Source organism: Bos indicus x Bos taurus, chromosome 15 (assembly GCF_003369695.1).
Source record: "Bos indicus x Bos taurus breed Angus x Brahman F1 hybrid chromosome 15, Bos_hybrid_MaternalHap_v2.0, whole genome shotgun sequence".
NCBI classification, from domain to species: domain Eukaryota; kingdom Metazoa; phylum Chordata; class Mammalia; order Artiodactyla; family Bovidae; genus Bos; species Bos indicus x Bos taurus.
Window position 1 is genome coordinate 45,114,306 of NC_040090.1, and position 19,036 is coordinate 45,133,341.

Here is a 19,036-nt window from a genome sequence, read left to right on the forward strand (position 1 = left end):
CTGTTGAGAAGAAGAATTGGGAAAACAAATGATTTCATAAGCACATTTTTTTCATTATTATTATAAAGCCATGTTTAACATTGTAATTTGGAGATTTTTTTCTGCTTCTTTGGGTGAGTTTGATATAATTGACAACCTTTCAGGAATATTGAAAACAGTGTTCTCACTGTCTTCCTTTTATTACAATTGTTTAAGAATAAATTGCTATATTGAAGACAATCACATTATTAAACTAGTTTACAGGAAAATAAAACAGACAAGGTTTACTCATTCAAAAAATGCATTGAAGTATCTGCTAGATATCTGCCGCAGACTGTGTTAGTCATTACACGATTGAGACACGATCCCTGCCCTGAAATTTGACACATAAATTAGAATATAATATAATAGGCGTTATAGTAGTCATATTAACAGAGGCTTATAAAAAGCACAGAGGAAGAAGTGACTAATTTCCTGGTGCTGTTGGAAGCTGTTTTACTGAAAAGCTAAAGCATTCTCAAGGAGGAATATGAGTTTTCCATCACGGAAGGTTAGAAAAGGAAAGAGGAATAGCATGTGCAAAGGCATGGAGGCCACGAGGACTGAATATGTTCTAATGGCAGGAGAGAGGACATGGTAATGACCCTAAAATAGTAAGTGTGGTGCCAATTGTGGAAGGCTTCTGTGTGATGTGCCTAGGGGATTTATTTTGTAGTCCTTTCTAAACTCATGTGTCCAGCTGTTTGCCACCCAAGGACTGTAGCCCGCCAGGCTCCTCTGTCCATGGGATTTCCCAGGCAAGAATACTGGAGTGGGTCTGGCATGCAATTACTGCGTGTAAAGTACAACTTTGACCTTCCCACAAAGAAAAGATATAGCTGCCACGATTTGGTTCATAGTTTATCTGAACCATCAACCTTTGGGACTGCAGAACATTAGATAGAAGGAAACCATTTAGAAATAAGAGGGCTAAGGGCTATGTGGGCACAAGAAGCTGATATCACAGTGACAGGGAAAGGCTGAGCACAGCTTTTTCTTTTGAAAAGCTCAGCCTTTCTTAATGCTCTCAAATTCTCTGAAGCCTGGGTCAGACAACCTACTGTATTCCTCATATTTGGGAAGGACAAAGGGCCATGTGTTATTTCCTCTTACATTGTGAGAGGTTTAATCTGAGACTGATACTTTTTCCTTCTGTTTGTTCAGTAGGAATTACTATGGGGGGGACTTAACATCAAGAAGAAATTTCCAGGGCTAGAAAATACAGTTATAGTTCTCCTAATTCTGTGTTTTTGACAGATCAGATGATGACTATCTTAAGAGTTGACCTACTCTTTTGCTTCAAGCTCTCCTGTGGGATATTGAGCTACTAAGCTCTTGGTCTTTCAGAAACAACTTTCTTCCCTCCTACTCACCAACCCCCAGACTTTCTGCTGTTAGAGATGAGTAAAAATGTTTTAAATGACAGCATATAGCAACTGTTGAATTTTCCATGTGTTTTTTGGTAATAGTTTTTCATTTTTCTTTTTCCATAACCTTGTATTGATGGATATTGTGAGTGTGGTTCTCTGATAGGTGGCATTTAATAAGCCATTGATCCCTTTATATGTATGAGCTATTATAAACCCTGGGATCCATTATACCCGAGTAGCCATTCAAAGATGAAATGTGCAGCTACCTTCACAAATGTTATAAAATACTGCTGTTGCTTTTTGTTCATTCTATTACTGAGTGTGCATCCCTGCATGTGTTTACAGCCTTTGCCATGTTGTGGAATGCAGGAGTGTTAAGATGGTATGCACTGTTTTCATAGTCAGAAAGAGGCATCTCTACAGGCAGGGGCTGAGGGTACATAAATACTAAGATTCTGGATGCCAGGCATGAGACAGCCTTTCTACCTACAATGAGGAATGTCTCTGTCTTGTCACAGTGTAAACCAGGGTGTCACTTGAGGAAGTCTTTGAATCTTAATTGATTGAAAAGATTTCTAGTTGTGCAGATACCTCTGTAATGTTTTTGTAAAAGATTAGAACAAGTCCTTGAGTGTTCGTCATTCAAAAGCCCCCTGAGATTTAATTTATTTCTAATCTCTGTTTCTTAAAGAAATGGAGGTAGGGGGAATGTAGGCTCAATTGAGAGTTTTTATTTAGGAACCATAAGGAAGTTGGATAACCATACCAATTTAATGGAGAAGTAAAGTCTTACATTTTTAATGACTCTCTTCAGTGAGCTGACAAGACCACCAATGTCACTGTTAATTCTAACTATTCTTTTTGTATTATCTCATAAATTTACTCACACTTTTCAGATCAAGGGTTCTTATTTGGAGTACAGACAATATGTTTTCCTCAGTAAATGTGAATTTTCCCTTGAAATAGATTCTTAGTTTCACTCCACTTTCCCTTTATCCTTGGTAAAATATCATACACAATTTACGATATCAGGAAAAAAAAAGATACAGTGTCTTTCACATCCCTTCCTGATAGTCAACTGGAGCCAATAGGTTGTCTACCTTGATTCCTTCTTTATGTTTTATGATAGTGTGGGGGAAATATAGCAGGACAGTGGGTATTGATTTCCTGTTAGCGAATCTTTAAGTCAAAGGATCTGGGTGCTCAGAGTCTGAGTTAGGAATGCCAACATGTCAATCTAAATTACCATTTCAATCCAACATCATAAAGATTTGTTGAGCACCTAAAATCAACTAGTTAAGCAACAGTAGCAATTTCCCTGCTCACAATCTTTTCCCTGAACTTTGTTTTCTCATGATTTTTAAAAGTTGGAGCATCTTAACTTTCTCAGATCTCAAATTCAACAACATCTTAAAGAAGAATACTGCCTTCCCTTTCAGAGATGAGCTATCTTATGTGAAAGGATTTTGCATGTAAATGGCATTCAAAAAATGCATATTGAATCTGAATCTGAAAGGAAAGTGTTCCTTGCCCATTCTCTCACATAGATCCAGCCTCATTTCAGGAGTCCCCAGTAGTGAACGTGGAGAGTGTTGAGTTCCTGAAGTCAATCTGCTCTCCTCCACCAAGATCCACTAGCCCAGCCCCCTGAAGTGCAGAGTTCTGAGGCAGTAGATAGTTGTGGTGTTCATAAATTCCATTTTGAATTTGCTAATTGCACAAGCAATTGTAAAAGTTAAACTAAAAACTAAGCATATCTTCATATTGTTGGTAACAAAATGTACAACAAAATGTTGAAGAGTAGATTCCAACACAAGTTAAACTGACAGGCAGCCCTAGAAGCTATGACCTTCTCATATCCATCCATCTAGCAGCACTATGCAGTGAAAACACTCAGGACTTGAAGATGGAAGATGAGGGCAAAGGTTGGCACTTATTAGTTGTACAACCCAGGATAAGTCATGTTATGGTGAGGATCACATAGAATAATATATATGAATGCATTTTGTCAACTGCATACCTGGTATTGATTAAAATCACAACTATAAATAACAATAATTGTTTTTATAAATCCTGTTAAGGTCGTGTAATTCCAGTTTGCAGCTTTGGTGTCCCCCTTTCAAGCTGATTGCCTGACATTTCAAACATCACAGAGCTGATCTAAAGGCTTAACCTAAAATGCTATTGACTTCATCTTTCAACAATGAAGAGAATCTTCAGCATGGCTTAACTCAACAAACTGTCCAGAAGAATAATCTAATGGGTACAAAGAGAGGCATGAAAATGAGATTCTATATTTCCCTGCCAGGGACATTCTTCAGATGTCCAGGGCACCAGTAAAGTATGAAAAAGTCACTGTGAAACAATTCCAAATATACTCGTGTGGCTGGTTATTTTATGTAATCAATTATAAGGAAGGTCATAGTGGAAAAAGCACTAAATTTGGAGTCAGAAGACTTGAATTCAGATCCTGACATCAGTAGGATCACTAGATTCAAAAATAAAAACACAGAACACCACTCAACAATAATGTATGCTATACTTAAAGTTTTATTAAGAGGCTAAATCTCCTGTTAAATGGTTTTTCCACAATTAAAAAAAAAAAAATTAGGGAATTCCCTGGCAGTTCAGTGGTTAGGAGTCCGAACTTTCATTGCCAAAGGCCCAGGTTCAGTCCTTGGTTGGGGAGCTAAGATCCCACAAGCTGCATGGCATGGCCAAAAAATTAACAACAACAACAACAAAAAAAAACACAGGAATTTAAAAATCCACAGGACAACCAGTTAAATTTGAATTACTTCTAAGTACCTATGCAAATACATACTGAAATTTAAAAAGATATTGCATGGGGCAGGTGTGTAGTAAAAATTATTTGCGTTTATCTGAAATAAATATCCGAGTTCCACACCTCCTTCTTTAATTATATTTCTCTTATGATTTGGCTTTTCTTAATAGTTACTATTTTGTAGAATTTGCTTGTACGATTTCTTGCATTTCCAGTCTATGTTCCAGTTATATTGTTATATAGCTTCTATAGTGACTACACCCAAATTATTTTATTCTTTTCTGGATTGAACACGTATTAATGAGAAAAAATGCTCAAGATTATCATATAAGGGGGGATCCTGAATCTGTACAGGAATAAAACCACCTCCAAGAACTTCTCTTCCAATTTGATTTGCTCATGGTGTGAACTACTTTTCTTGGTATCATCTTTCATCGCATGAACTACTTTTCCCTTTCTTCAGAATCACATTTCATCTCTTGATCAATGACTTTTTAAATTTTTATCCACTGACAAAAAAGAATATTGTCATCAGTGCTGATTCCCCTCTTCTTCAACACTACACATGATGATTTCACTTGTTCCCATACTGGATAAATATTTAGACTACTCATGTAAACAATCAAATTCTTTAAGGGATGAAATCCACTGGAAAAGATAGCTATGGCAAGTACCATAATTATTGTCCACTTCAAGTCAAAATTATTTTTCCTATTCGTAAGTAATGTTATCCCTTTTAAGAACAAGCTCTTAAAGGGAAACATTTTTTTTATCGATTCTTGTTGATAAGTTCCTATAAGCAATGGAGCACTTTAATAACACTGCTGCTCTTCTTTTAATTTGCATAATCCGACTGCTAAAGAAATATTGAAAACCTGTATAAAAATAAATAAGCCTCATTCAATGGAATATTTAAAAAGTCAATAAGAATTTTGGGAACATTTTCTTTAGAAAGTATTTTAATGCATCAAGTAAACTGAAGATTCTTTAACTGTATTTATTAAAGATAAATCAATGGGTTTTTTCATGTGAGAGAATTGGATACTACTACTAAATGCCAACAAAATTACAAAAATCATTTAATCATTCAGTTTGAACAAGATAAATTTTGAACTATGTCTTTTAATTAATAAAAACATCAATACTGGCTCATGATTATTACAAATGTACTATATTAATATAATATTCTGATGATAGAGGAAGCTGTGCATAGAGGTGGATTTATGGGAATGCTCCTTTGCTACTTGGTTAAATTTTCTGTAAATCTAAAACTCTTCTGAAAAAGCGAAGTCCATTAATTTTGGCTACAATCTCTTTAAATTTTATTTATTTATTTATCTATGGCTGCACTGGGCCTTTGTTAACGTGTGCAAGCTTTCTCTAGTTGCGGAGAGCAGGGGCTACTCTCTTGTCGTGGAGCACATGCTCTAGGGCACTCAGTCTTCAGTAGTTGCAGCACTTGGGCTTTAGTAGTTGTGGTGCAGTGGCTTAGCTGCCCGCGACATGTGTTATCTTCCAGGATCAGGGACTGATACCATGTCCCCTGCATTGGCAGGCAGATTCTTAATCACTGGACCACCAGGAAAGTCCTAAATTCTTTTATTTATTTGTTTGGCTGTGTTGGCTCTTATTTGCAGCATGAGAGATCTTCACTGTGGCACGCAGGATCAATCTTTAGTCGTGGTTGTGGCAGGCGAACTCTTATAGTTACTCTCAGTTGTGGCATGTGGGACCTAGTTCCCTGACTCAGAATCGAATTCCAGCCCCCTGCATTGGGAGGGTAGAATCTTAGCCACTGGACCACCAAGGAAGTTCTCAGAGTCTACTAATTTTTAAAAAGCTCATGGAGATATGGCAGGCCAAGATAAATAAACGAGTGGTAATTTAAGCAAAAAAAAGTTTAGAAAGTAAATTGAGAACTAAATAGGTGACTTGATACTGCAAAATTCAGCCAAATAAGATTATTTTTTTCATCCATTATCACTTTTCATAGCACTTTATATTATGCATTGTCTTATTTGGTTCTCACATTATCTTTGAGGTAAATATTACTTTTAGCTTTTATGTGAGAAGTTGAAGCTTGAACTTATTACTGGTTCAAGTTTACTCAGCTAGTGAAGGAACAAGGCCTTGAATTTAAATCTACATCTCTTATATCCATGGCTTTTTCCTCATTGTCAGATTACAGAGAATAAAAGGTGAATAGAATGGAAGAAGGGAGTTAAATCCAGAACATACCTGCTAAGATGTTGGAAGGGATGGTATTATAGAGAAGGCCAGGCATGAACCTTGACCTTATGTATGTGCTGGCGGGGGGCAGGGTTAGGAGGGTTGGTGGCTGACGGACAACTATAATTTACAATAATAGCAGGTCCATTTGGAATGGGAAGGGGAGGCAGAGGTAGCTCTTGAATGTGCCCGCAATCTCATTCCTTCTGGTGGTAAAAAATTTCAAGGTCAGACTCCTCCACTTATATGCAATCTCTGCAGATTGGAAGATTATTTTTTTTCACCTGAAGGAACACTGAAGGATAGGCATCTTGGTTTCTTTTCAGATATAAATAAGATGACACACACAAATGATAAAGCTTTTATCTAGTGTAAAGATTGCTGCCTATAGTTTTTTTTTTAGCTGTAAGTGCTTTCCTTTCTACCAAATTGTTTAGCTGGCAATTTGACTTTAAATTTGAATTCAGCAAAATACTCCCATGTCTCATTAGTCAGAATGCAACAATATAATAATGGTTACACTGCACTAGGAGAAGGGATAGGCTACCCACTCCAGTATTCTTGGGCTACCCTCGTGGCTTAGCTGGTAAAGAATCCGCCTGCAATGCAGGAGACCTAGGCTTGATCCCTGGGTTGGAAATTTCCCCTGGAGAAGGGAAAGGCTACCCACTCCAGTATTCTGGCCTAAAGAATTCCATGGACTACACAGTCCATGGGGTCCCAAAAAATCAAACATAACTGAGCAACTTTCACTCAGCCTTCATAGAGCAGTTACTAGCACTCCAGGAACTATTCTAAGTGCTTTATAAACATTGTATCTTTAGTCTTTACAACAGTCCTAAAATAGGACTATTTTAACCCATTTTACAACTGAGGCAATCTGAAACATAAATAAGTTTAAAACTTGTCTGGGTTCACCAAACTATAGTGGACAGGATTTGAACTGAGGAGTGATTACATTTGAGAATCTCTGGGGCCCTTTCCAGTACAAATCCTTTCTGTGGCCTCTATTTCTTGTTTGTAGAAAACAGGCTTCTATTTAGCCTCCTTGACCTTCTCTGAGTTCCAAAGGGAAGATTTAAACAGTTGCCAATCAAGGAAGATTATTAGCAAACTCTGGGAGATGGTGAAGGACAGGGAAGCCTGGCATGCTGCAGTCCATGGGGTCTCAAAGTGTAAGACAAGACTGAGCAACTGAACAACACATCAAGAAAGGGAGGAAATGTAGAAACAAAGGAGGAGCAGTCAAGTAATAATGTTGCTGTTGTTCAGTTGCTGAGTCTTGTCTGAACTTGCAACCCCATGGACAGCAGCACTTCCCTTCCATCACCATCTCCCAGAGCTTGCTCAAACTCATGTCCACTGATGGTTGAGTACCATCCAACAATCTCATCCTCTATCATTCCCTTCTCTTCCTGCCTTCAATCTTTCCCAGAATCAGGATCTTTTCTAATGAGTTGGCTCCTCGTATCTTTTTGCATTCTGCCATAAGGTGGCCAAAATATTGGAGACTCAACATTCAATAAATATTCAGGATTGATTTCCTTTAGGATTGACTGGTTTAATTGCCTTGCTGTCCAAGGAATTCTCAAGAATCTTCTCCAATGCCACAGGTCAAAAGGATCAATTCTTTGGGGCTCAGACTTCCTTATAGTCCAATTCTCACATCCATACATGACAGCTGGAAAAACCATAGCTTTGACTAGACAGACCTTTGTCTGCAAAGTAATATCTCTGCTTTTTAATATGCTGTCTAGGTTGGTCATAGCTTTTCTTCCAAGGAGCAAGCATCTTTTAATTTCATGGCTGCAGTCACCATCTGCAGTGATTTTGGAGCCCAAGAAAATAAAGTCTACCACTGTTTCCATTGTTTCCCCATCTATTTGCCATGAAGTGATGGGACTGGATGCCATGATCTTAGTTTTTTGAATGTTGAAGTTTTAAGCCAGCTTGTTCACTCTCTTCTTTCACCTTCATCAAGAAGCTCTTTAGTTCCTCTTCATTTTCTACCATAAGGGTAGTGTCATCTGCATATCTGAAGTTATTGATATTTCTCCTGGCAATCTTGATTCCAGCTTGTGCTTCATCCAGCCTTGCATTTTTCATGATGTGTTCTGCATATAAGTTAAATAAACAGGGTAACAATATATTTGTTTACCTTGTATATATACTTGTTACCTTGATATACTCCTTTCCCAATTTGGAACAAGTCCTGTTGTTCCATGTCAGGCTCTAACTGTTGATTCTTGATCAGCATACAGGTTTCTCAGGAGGCATGTAAGGTGGTCTGGTTTTCCCATCTCTTTAAGAATTTCCCACAGTTTCTTGTGATCCACATAGTCAAAGATTTTAGTGTAGTCAGTGAACCAGAAGTAGATGTTTTTCTGGAATTCTCTTGCTTTTTCTATGATCCAACAGATGTTGGCAATTTGATCACTGGTTCCTTTGCCTTTTCTAAATCTAGCTTGAGCATTTGGAATTTCTCGGTTCACATACTGTTGCAGCCTCTCTTGGAGAATTTTGAGCATTTTAGTGTGTGAAATAAGTGCAATTGTGCAGTGGTTTGAACATTCTTTGGCACTACCTCTCTTTGGGATTGGAATGAAAACAGACCTTTTCCAGTCCTGTGGCCACTGCTGAGTTTTCCAAATTTGCTGGCATATTGAGTGCAGCACTTTAACAGCATCATCTTTTAGGATTTGAAAAAGCTCAGCTGTAATTCCATCACTTCCACCAGGTTTGCTTATAGTGATGCATCCTAAGGCCTACTTGACTTCGCACTCCAGGATGTCTGGTTCAAGATGAGGGATCACACGATCATGGTTATCTGAGTCATTAAGATCTCTTGTGTATAGTTCTTCTGTGTATTCTTGCTGCCTCTTCCTAGTATCTTCTGCTTCTGTTAGGTACATACTGTTTCTGTCCTTTATTGAGCCCATCTATGAAATGTTCCCTTGGTATCTCTAATTTTCTTGAAGAGATCTCTAGTCTTTCCCATTCTATTGTTTTCCTCTATTTCTTTGCAAGAAATAATAGTGCAGTGATAAAGCAGGGTTCTAGTTCCTCCTCAAGGGAAATACATAACAATATCTTTGACTCCTTCTGTAGGAACTAAGGGCCCCACCCCGGTGGAGGACAGTAACTGCAGGCTCAACACTGTTCCATTACCTCCCCACCAACCTATCAGAAGAAAGTCTGCCTACAGTGGAAGTGAAAGACTCTGACCTCCTCCCCTGCGATTAACTTCCCCTTTCTCCCTTTAAAATTTTTCTTGGTCAAGCAGAATCTTTGGAGTTGGTTCTTGAGCATGAGTCCTCCTTCTCTCCAGGTTGCCAGCCACCTACATAAAGTGAACTTTCCTTTCTAAACAACACCTTCCAAGTGGCCAGCAGCTGAACCTGAGTTCTGTAACATACTGTCCACTTACCCTCCCTAATACACAGAGACACACACACTGAATAGTATATTAAAGTGTGTTTACTTATAAATTAGTTTCTCTAATCTCTAAAATTATTTTTATCTTCTTGAGCTCCTCAAGAGCTAGTTAGCAGGGGCATAAAAATTCTTAATTTGATTTAGTTTAAAAATGAGTTCAAGGACTTCCTTGGTGGTCCAGTGGTTAAGAATATGCCTTGCAGTGTAGGGAACACAGGTTCTATCCCTGGTCAGGGAACTAAGATCCCACATGCCTGGGGGCAACTAAGCTACAACTAGAGAAAACCCTTATGCCACAATGAAGACCCAGTAGAGCCAAAAATAAAAGTGCAATTACACATCATTATTAAGTGGGATTTATTTTGGTAATGCAAAGATGGTTTGACATGCAAAAATCAATTAATGTACTATATCACATTAACAGAAGGAAGGGGGGAAATATCACATGATCATCTCAATTGATACAGAAAAAGCATTTAACAAAATTCGACACCCTTCCATGATAAAAAACATTCAACAGACTAGGGAGAGAAGGAAATTACCTCAACATAATGAACGTTACATATTAAAAATCCACAACTTACATCATACTCATGAAAGACAGAAAGCATTTTTTCTAAGAATAGGAAAAACAAAAGCTGGCTTTTGCCACTTTTATTCAACAGAGTACTGGAAGTCCTAGCCAGAGCAATTAGGCAAGAAAAGGAGATAAAAGGCATCCATATTGAAAAGGAAGTAAAATTCTCTCTGTTCAAGGATAACATGTACATAGAAACTCTTAAAATTTTTAACACAAACATACACATGCACATATAACCTGTTAAGAGCTAATAAATAAACTCAGGAATGTTGTAGGATACAAAATCAACACCATCAGTTGCACTAATTTATACTAATAACACCCCCCTAATTAAGAAGACAATTCTATTTATCATAGTATAAAATGAATAAAATACTTAAGAATAAACATAACCATGGAGGTGAGAGACATGTATACTTGTAAAAACTACAAAACACTGTTGAAAGATATTAAAGACAGCAATGAACAGAAAGGCAACCCAGGGAGTTTCCTGGTGACCTAGTGGTTAAGAATCCAACTTGCCACACAGAGGAGGTGGGTTCTATCCCTAATCAGGGAACTAAGATCCCACATGCCATGGAGCAACTAAGCCCATGTGCAACTACTGAGCCTATGCAATCCAGAGCCCATGAGTCACAACTAGAAGATCCCATGTGTCTCAGTCAAGATCTATTGCAGCCAAATTAATTAATTAATTATTTTAAAAAGACAACACAATTTCATGGATGAAGAGACAATTGTTTTTTGGCCATAGTGCTCAGCTTGCAGGATATTGCTTCCTGGATCAGAAATCAAACCCAAGCCCTCAGCAGCAGAAGCACATTGTCCTAACCACTGGTGTGTGTGTTGAGTCGCTAAGTTATGTTTGATTCTTTGCAACCCACGGACTTCAGCATGCCAGGCTTCCCTGTCCTTCACTATCTCCTGGAGTTTGCTCAAATTCATGTTCATTGAGTCGTTCATGCTATCTAACCATCTTATCCTCCACTGCCCCTTTCTCCTTTTGCCTTCAGTCTTTCCCAGCATCAAAGGCTTTTCCAATGAGTTGCCTCTTCCCATCAGGTGGCCAAAGTATTGGAGCTTCAGCTTCAGCATCAGTCCTTCCAATGAATATTCGGGTTGATTTCCTCTAGGATTGACTGATTTGGTCTCCTTATAGTCTGAGGGACTAACCACTGGACAACCAGGGAATTCCCAAGAAAACTTAATATTCCTAAGGTGTCAATTTACTCAAAGCAATCTACAGATTCAATGCAATCTCCAAAAAGAATCTCAAGTGGTGTTTTTTGCAGAAATATAAAAATCTATCTAAGATTCATATAGAATCTCAAGGGATTGTGCTTCCAATACAGAGGGTCTGGGTTCAATCCCTGGTCAGGGAACTAAGATCTCTGCACAGAGTGGCAAAAAAAAAAAAAAACAACCTCAAAATGGATTGAAGACTTATAAGTAAGACCTAAAAGTACAAAACTCCTAGAAGGAAATACAGGCCAAAAGCTGCACAACATTGAATTTGGCAATGACTTCCTGGATATGACACCCCAGGCCCAGGTGACAAAATTAAAAATAGACAAATTGGACTTCACAAAAATTTTAAAATTTTGTACATCAAAAGACAACAGAATGAAAAGGTACTCTGTGAATGGGAGGAAGTATTTATGAATACTATATTTGATAAGGGATTAATATCTAGATTAGATAAAGAACTCCAACAGCTCAACAACAACAAAACAACCTGATTTTAAAATGGACAAAGGACTTGAATAAATGTTCCAAAGAAGATACATAATTGATCAATAAGCATGAGATGATCTAAATTGATAGTCATTAGGTAGATTCAAATTAAAACCATAATGACATACTACTTCATACCAATCATGATAGCTATTTAAAACCAAATGAAAAACAGAAAAATACTAAGTGTTGGTGAGGATGTGGAGAAATTGGAACTCTTGGGTACTATTAGAGAAATACAGAATGGTGCAGCTGCTGTGGAAAACAGCATGGTGCTTCCTCAAAATACTAAACACAGACTTACTATACAATTCTGAAATTCTGCTTCTAGGTATACCCCCAAAAGAATTGAAAGCAGAGACTAGAACAGATAAGTGTGTACTCAGATTCCTGACAGTATTATTCACACTAGCCAAAAGATGGAAACAGCCCAAATGTCCATCAACAGATAAATAGATAAGCAAAATGAGGCATATACATACATAATATGGAATAGTATCCAACCTTAAAAAAGAATGAAATTCTGACACACGATACAACATGGATGAACCTTGAAGACTTTATTCTATGTGAAATAAACCAGACACAAAAGGACAAATATTGTATGGTTCCTGGGCTTCCCAGGGGGCACTAGTGATAAAGAACCCACTTGCCAATGCAGGAGATGTAAGATGTGCAGGTTTGGAAGATACCCTGGAGGAGAGCACGGCAATCCACTCCAGTATTCTTGCCTGGAGAATCCCATGGACAGAGGAACCTGGTGAGCTACAAGTCTATAGTATCACAGAGTTGGACACGACTTAAGTGACTTAGCAGGCAAAATAGTCAAAAACAATAGAAACAGAAAGTAGAATAATGGTTGCCAGAGTTTGGGAGGGTGGGGTGGGTGAGGAGTTATTTAATAGATGCAGAGTTTTAGTCTGGGAGGATGAATTTCTGGAGATGGGTTATGATAATGATTGTAAAACAATGTGAATATACTTAATACCACTGAACTGAGCACATAAAAGTTATTGTGGTAAGTTCTATGTTACGTATATTTTTCCACAATAAAAAATAAAATAAAAAAATTAATTCAAGTCACTCATTTAAAGGGGTTTCTAAATTTAATTTAGCCTTTTTAAATGTACCCCCTTCTCTTTTTTCCCTACAAGATGGTATCCAGGGGCATAGTTGGAAGGGTCTGGCCTACACGATCTTGTGACATTGGTGAGTAAAAGACCCTACACCTAAGTGGGTCTATGCATGTGCGCAGTTGGTCATCGATTCAGATACAGTTGGTTCATTCCTGACCTTTGGCATGAAATTATAGTCTATTTCTTTCTCACTTCATTTCCAGTGGCATTTCCTTGCTGATTTAATTTTTCTTGTCTCTAGGTATTAACAGTTTCCACTCCCAGACACTGTTGCATTCTCCAACCAGGCCTTGGCCTGGGCTACCCCCTGATAATGCCTTTGCTACTATATCATCTTACTTTGGGCTTCCCTGGTGGCTCAGCAATAAAGAATCTGCCTGCCAATGCAGGAGACCTGGGTTTGATCCCTGGGTTGGGAAGATCCCCTGGAGAAGGAAATGGCAACCTACTCCAGTATTCTTGCCTGGTAAATCCCATGGACAGAGGAGTCTCCTGGGCTACAGTCCACGGGGTCACAAAAGATACAGACACGACTTAGCAACTAAACAATAAGAACAACATCTTACTTGGGAGCTGTGAGACAGTGCCAGAATCACTGGCCCTTAACTCAGAGTACCCACCACAAGGGAACCAAGGGAACATGAGGGAGCAAGTTGAAAGCTTTCTTTACTGACAAGACCACTCAACTTATTTAGCTATGCTGCACCTTTCCTACTTTTATGGAACCATGCAGGATAGTGATTTCCTTCCAAAGTCTCAAATGGGGATCAGTGCAAGAACTCTTCTGTTCTTGGAGCGTGGGTGTGTACTAAGTCACTTCAGTTGTGTTCAACTCTTTGCCACCCCTGTGGAATGTAGCCCAACAGGCTCCTCTGTCTATGAGATCTCCAGGCAAGAATACTGGAGTGGGTTGCCATTCCCTCCTCCAGGGGATCTTCCCCACCCAGGAATCAAACCTGCATCTCTTAAGTCTCCTGTGTTGGCAGGTGGGTTCTTTACCACTGGCACCACCTGGGAAGCTGTTCTTGGAGTGTATTTTAAATTATCCAGTGCCTCTCCATCTTAGAGTAAATCCTGAAGAGGTGAAGAGAATCCATGAGTTCGTAAGTGTAACTTCTTACCTCTCCTCTTCTCTTCTTAGTCTTCTTCCTCTTCCAACCAGTCTCCCTTCCACCCCTTTTGACAAGTAGTGAGATTTTAATTTCCCTGTGTCATACCCTCCTGCTACCAAGCAGCATGTTTCCTGTTAGTCATGGTAAATGGAGGGATTATCTTGACTACTTTATGGAAGGAACACAGTGCTGACTCAGATCTAACTTCTGATACTTCAAATACAAGCTAAGGAATTTAAAAATTCCTTCACAAAGCCCATTTTCTTGCTGTAATATCCTATTTTAAACATTAACGTTTCTGGGTATTACTTACTGCTTTTACTTTTGTAGTCCTTCTGCAACAAATTCCAACCTCTCTCAAGGAGATGATGCTTATGTTCTACTAGACAAAGAATCATAATTTCAAAAATACAAAAAAAAGAGATATATAAATATGTTTTCAAAAAATATTATCTCGCTTACATTTGTGTCATTGCTTCAAAGTGTCTCTATGGCAACTCTACCGCCCAGCTCATTGTAAACACCCTGCATCTGGATAACAGCACTAATGTCCAGAAAATCCATTCTCCACACAGTTGCAAGAATTGTCACCTCAAAACAGAAACAGATCACATCATACACTCAACCTACAAACTTCCGGTGTTTTCCTATTTTAGAATAAAATCCAAACTCATAACCATGGTCAGGCTTGACATGAAGTGACCTCTCTCTACCTCACCTGTTTTCACTCTCCCCATGTCCCTTTCTATTAAAAAAAAAAAAAAAAGCCTACAGCAGAATATCCTCAGAATCCCTCTACTCAACAGACAATGTGAACAATTTCAAATCACCTATTCAAAGTCTGCTTCTACCCTTATGCAATTTTACATGAACCAAATCTGTGTTCTGAGGCTCTGGTTTTTCCCTTGGCCACTTGACAAATACCTGCCCATCCCTAAGATCCAGAGCAGTTATAACCTCATCTGTGATGCCTGCATGAACACTGACCACCGAGATAATGCCAAGGCACTTTGTAATCATCTCTATCAAAGCACTGAAAATGGCAGCCAGGGCTTGAACCCAAGTCAAGCTATTTCTATTACCCCCACCACCTCTGACATTAATTTCTAAGCTGTGACACTTGCAGACTGACCAATGAATCTCAAAACAGAAGACTAGTAAAAATTTGGAGTTTGTCTTTTCAGGAAAACAACAGTTGTGTGACAGTGATTTGAGTACTGTGGTCATTTCTTTTCATAATTGAACTTTTTTTTTTTTGCCACAAACCCCCTCAATCAGTTTTTAAATCATCTGAAATTAAAGAGAGATCAAGTGTACATGTGTTTAGTAGCTACGGAGCACAACAACAGTAAGCAATTATATGTGTCTCTGAGTCAGAAATCTATGCAGATTTCTCTTGGCCCCTCCATGGCAAATTCCATTCATCTTCCAGTTGCCCTCAGTTCCCATTAATCTCCAAACCATTAATTTTTAGGACCAATGCAAAGCTTTCTAAGTCTCTTCCACTTTAACCTCCTGTTTTACACATACATAAACAGTCCATTCCAAATAGGAAAAGGAGTACATCAAGGCTGTATATTGTCACCCTGCTTATTTAACTTATATGCAGAGTAGTATATCATGAGAAACGCTGGGCTGGAAGAAGCACAAGCTGGAATCAAGATTGCCAGGAGAAATATCAATAACCTCAGATATGCAGATGACACCACCCTTATGGCAGAAAGTGAAGAGGAACTAAAAGGCCTCTTGATGAAAGTGGAAGAGGAGAGTGAAAAAGTTGGCTTAAAGCTCAACATCCAGAAAACTAAGACCATGGCATCTGGTCCCATCACTTCATGGCAAATAGATGGGGGAACAGTGGAAACAGTGTCAGACTTTATTTTTTTGGGCTCCAAAATCACTGCAGGTGGTGATTGCAGCCACGAAATTAAAAGACACTTACTCCTTGGAAGGAAAGTTATGACCAATCTAGATAGCATATTGAAAAGCAGAGACATTACTTTGCCAACAAAGGTCCATCTAGTCAAGGCTATGGTTTTTCCAGTGGTCATGTATGGATGTGAGAGTTGGACTGTGAAGAAGTCTGAGCACTGAAGAATTGATGCTTTTGAACTGTGGTGTTGGAGAAGACTCTTGAGAGTCCCTTAGACTGCAAGGAGATTCAGCAAGTCCCTTCTAAAGGAGATCAGTCCTGGGTGTTCTTTGGAAGGACTGATGCTAAAGCTGAAACTCCAATATTTTGGCCACCTCAAGCAAAAAGTTGACTCATTGGAAAAGACTCTGATGCTGGGAAAGATTGAGGGCAGGAGGAGAAGGGGACGACAGAGGATGAGATGGTTGGATGGCATCACCGACTCATTGGACATGGGTTTGAGTGGACTCCGGAAGTTGGTGATGGACAGGGAGGCCTGGCGTGCTGTGGTTCATGGGGTCGTAAAGAGTCAGACACGACTGAGCAGCTGACATGAACTGAACTGAACTGAGATCATGAGGGTGGAGTCCTCAGGAGTGGGATTATTGCCCTCATAAAAGAGACCCCAGAGAGCTCCCTGACCCTTTTTCTACACGTTAGGAGGCAGAGAGAATACAGCTGTCTGTGAGTCCAGAAGGCTGGTTCACTGGGCATTGAGTCTGCAGGCACCTTGATCTTGGGCTTCCCAGCTTCTGAAACATAAATAACTTTTTGTTATAAAGCCATCCAGTCTACAGCCATTTGTTATAGCAACCTGAACAGACTGAGAAGCTAACAAAGAGTCTGTGGCTTCTAGATGGAAAATAACTTGCTGCAAATTTATTTTCATTTTCCTTGTAGTACCTGTCACAGCCTTAATGGTTCTAAACCTCCCAAACTAAGACTGTGAAGTGATTCCTTCAATATTCAAACTACGACGGCTTTGTGCCCTCATTCCTTTTGACTGAAGAAAGTTTAGTCATTCCCTGGGTTCTCTTCCCCAAGTGTTTTTAAAATCAGAGAGGCTTACATGGTCCACAAATCCAACCTGGTGGGGTAGGCCACCTAATTAATCTGCTGACCTCAGAATGTTGGTTTTCTATCCATAAGCATGGCCACTCATTTCTTGCCAATCACATGCTGCAATTTGGGGATTATCCTTCATCGTCAAACATACGCTATCACTACCCTTCTGGCATGGGCAGTGAGAGAAGGATATAGAACTTTCCTTTAGTTGATAATGGACAGAAAGTAGAACAGAGAAAATAATGTACACCTGTTGCTGAAAGTGGTTGCTCTGAGTCTTCAGACCCATCCTTCAGACCCATCTTCAGACCCACCCACACCCGTCAGTGTGATGGAAGGATGTCTGGCCACTGGTCCACCATCTTCTGGTTGGCACCATCTTCTTTCTCCAAAAAGACAATCCTTTGAACATTTTGCCTGACACGTTGAAGTTCCATGTATGATGTGGAATTATCACAGATATTCAGGTCTATCACTCTAGTCCTCCTTTTCTGTTCCAGAATCAATGTCTTTCTAAGTTGACAGGATGAGTGGGAGTGGAAATATCAACCTCATCCATAAGAACCTCCTTCTACTATCCATAAGAGGGTTGCAGTGTAGAATGGCTCTCAAAAATGCAATCTCAGATCAAAATATTTCAACATCAGCACCACTGGGTTATTCCTTCAAATGATATATAGATAATAATCAATAATGCTGTCTAGCTCAGTCTAGATCCTTTTATCCTATTCTTTTCTCCAGCTCCAGATAAAGTTTGCAATCTCATATTTTGGGAGATTTTTCAGATTTCCAGATCTCTTAGAGTAGAAATACACTCTCATATTTTCATAGAATAAACCATAAATCTGTTTAAATTCATTCAAAGAAAAGAATAATTTTTCTTCTGCTGATGCTGCTGCTAAGTCACTTCAGTTGTGTCTGACTCTGTGTGACCCCATAGACAGCAGCCCACCAGGCTCCCCTGTCCCTGGGATTCTCCAGGCAAGAACACTGGAGTGGGTTGCCATTTCCTTCTCCAATGCATGAAAGTGAAAAGCACAAATTCTAAAGAGTAGTACTGATAAAACACATCAAATTTATGTAATCAAACAGAAAACTGGGCTGCTTCATCCAAGACATCTGCTTTTGTGTTGTTTTCATTTTCCTGAAAACCAATGGATGGGTGTGTATATATGTATCCCAAATACCCAATATACATATCAAATATATATATATATATATATTAGTATATGTACGCATATATGGGCTTCCCTGATAACTCAGTTGGTAAAGAATCCACCTGCAATGCAGGAGACCCCAGTTCAATTCCTGGGTCAGGAAGATCCACTGGAGAAGGGATAGGCTACCCATTCCAGTATTCTTGGGCTTCCCTTGTGACTCAGCTGGTAATGAATCCACCTGCAATGTGGGAGACCTGGGTTCAATCCCTGGGTTGGGAAGATGCCCTGGAGAAGGGAAAGGTTACCCACTCCAATCTTCTGGCCTGGAGAATTCTATGGACTGTATAGTCTCTGGGGTTGCAAAGAGTCGGACATGACCAAGCAACTTTCACTTTCCCATATGCATATATATGTTCTGTTTCATATAAACAGAAATTTTCAGGTGGTTTCCCCCAAATCAAGTAAGGTCTTCCTTAAAGACAAACAAGATAAAACATGCC